The sequence below is a fragment of the Nanorana parkeri genome, unplaced genomic scaffold (genome assembly GCF_000935625.1).
Source record: "Nanorana parkeri isolate BGI_ZX_2015 unplaced genomic scaffold, ASM93562v1 scaffold1790, whole genome shotgun sequence".
Lineage (NCBI taxonomy): Eukaryota > Metazoa > Chordata > Amphibia > Anura > Dicroglossidae > Nanorana > Nanorana parkeri.
The window spans coordinates 67,575-70,186 of NW_017308058.1; the positions used below are offsets into that span (position 1 = coordinate 67,575).

Below are 2,612 nucleotides of genomic sequence, written 5' to 3' on the forward strand. Positions count from 1 at the left end.
TAAATTCCAGTAGATTGACATTTTGGAGTTCTCATACAGCAAGTGCTATTTGCCTGGCTGTAATAAGAAAAAAAAGGAAAACCTGACTTTACTCTGGCTTAAGACAGATACAAATCAAACACTACTGGGTTCCCTCTCTGAGGCACTGCAAAGTGATATGAAAAGTGCAGTCATCCACAGCAACCAATACAAAAACCTTTACTGTCCTAATATCAGGCAAATTAAATCTGGTTTAATGCATTTTACATATCCTCATTGCTCTTTGTATCACTTTATGAATAAGTCGGCATGTGGACCTCAGCAACATCTAGTTATTGTGCTTGCTGGATGAAAAGTGTCCCAAGGATTCTTTTGATAGATTGAATTGCCAGCAGACTCACTCTATGCCACATGTTGTGGACCTATCATGGTGATTGCCTTTTGGCGGTTAAAGCTAAAATCCAGGATTATCTCACCATCACAGTATATGTTATATTACTGAACTGCCACCAGGGCCGGATTTGCCACAAGGCCACCGAGGACCGGCCTTGGGACGAGAGGGAGCAGAGGGACGGCAGGGGTATGAAATCTCCCAACGCCTGGGACATGCATTTCTGGGCAAGCAGGGCTAAATGTAGAGTAGCAAAGCCACTCGTCCTTCACGAGTGATCTCGGCGATGCCGCCAAGGTCACTTGTAATAACACTGCAGGTCCGTCCTATCTCTTTGCCGGCCGGATGGAGAGAGGGGAGCAGAGCAGAGAATGTCCCTTCTCCGCTCTGCTCGGTGTGTAAACAGTGAGAGGGGAGGGCTGCACTCGCAGCTTTCCCCTCTCAGCTGTCACAGGGGATTAAACTGTAAAAAATAATAAGAAAAAAAATATTAAAAAATCAGATAAAAAATTATAATAAAGGGTTTCAGTCGCTGGGAAGTAACGGAAAGAAGTTGTTGGAATTTCTCCATTAGTGCCGTCCGAACAGCAACCATGCCAAAATGAAAGGCTGAAGGAGATGCAAAAGTTGACAAGTCCAAAGCAAAGGATGAGCCACAAAGGAGATCTGCCCGGCTATCTTCTAAACCAGTCCCAGCTAAAGCAGAGGCAAAACCCAAGAAGGCAGCTGCTCCAAAGAAAGTTGAAAAAGCTCCCAAAGGCAAGAAAGGAAAGGGAGACTCTGGAAAAGATGCCACCAATGCTGCAGAGAATGGAGACGCAAAGTCTGATAAGGCACAGAAAGCAGAGGCGTCTGGTGATGCCAAGTGAACTCTGTGAATTTTGATAATTGTGTACTTCTGGTAACTGTATAGTTTGAAATACTATTTTTTATCAAGTTTTATAACAATGCAGAACTTTGTTTTACTTTTTATTTTAAGCTGTGTTTGGCAAATGCTTTGTGGGTTTTAATGGGCAGGGTGTGACGTGACAGTGCGATCTTCACTTATTTAACAGCTACATTGAGCCCCTGTGTTTTTACTCCCTCCACATGAAATTGGCATATTTAACGTTATGGTTTCCTCCATTTTGTGGGAAAATAGGCAGCTATTCAAGCCTTTACTGTGCCCCGGGTCCTTGGTTTGAAGAAGATGGTAAAGCCAAAGTACACAGGTGCCTGTCTGAGGCAATTTCCATTCTCAAAATGTGAAGCATCAATCCTGTTACTGATAAATGTTAATGGTTTTCATAGTGAAATGTATTCTCGGGGCTGGGAAGTGGTCTATCATTTAGTGTCCTGCCTGATTTGCAATGCCTAATAATTAAATTTTAAATAAATCTCGGACTTTGCTAAAAAAATAAAAAATTATAAAAAAGTAAAAGATGATAAGATAAAAAAATTAAATAAAGTAAAAAAATAAATAAAAATAAAAAAGTGATAAAGTAAAAAAAACAAAAATTTTTAAACTAACCTTGCCACCCCCACCGTCTGGTTGCAATTCTCCAGGGGGGTAGGGGGGGGTTGGTGGGGACGGGAGCGCATTGAGTAACCTGGCCTTCGGGCAGCAGGGAGAGTAAATCCGGCCCTGAATGCCACCAAACCCAGACTGTTAACTTTCTCTCTGTTCTACCAACGTATAAAGTTATTTAGCGTTACCTGTGAGATCATTTCTTCTCTCCTGCTCTATTTCCAAGTCCAGGGCGCCTGGTGGAACTTCTTGTTTGCTGACAATGGAATTTCCTGAAACTACATGTCCCATCATCCACTGGGAATCATGTAGTTCCAGGGCATTTCTGTGCCTTATCATGGTGGGTGAAAGGGGATTAATGAGTAGTGTTATCACTTTCCACCGCTCATAGCTTCCTAATTCTGCTCTATTCACTAATTTTGTCGCATTCCCTTTGCCTCCTGTTCCTGGAATGCAGGAAGTGCATTGAAATCCTTAAACTTGAGGGGAGTTTCCCTCTCAAACAGGTATCGGAACCAATGTCCCTATTGGAAGATTTGCCATCAGCTCTTGTTTAGGTGACAACTGTAAAATTATGGATTTCCCATCACTTTCTGTCTTTTAAGGCAATATTCACCTAAAAAAACTTGACAGGGGTTTTAGCCAAAACAAAAGTTTTTGGTTTACATACATTTTAACCTCCTGCAGACTGGCCACTGTACATAAATGGCTGGTCTGCAGCCCCATTGTTACAGG

The 2,612-nt window shown here is 42.2% G+C and overlaps 1 pseudogene; it reads left to right on the forward strand.

Annotated features, from left to right (window-relative positions):
- Positions 1 to 963: 963 nt before the first annotated feature.
- On the forward strand, positions 964 to 1,774 carry LOC108799692 (annotated as a pseudogene).
- Positions 1,775 to 2,612: the final 838 nt, after the last annotated feature.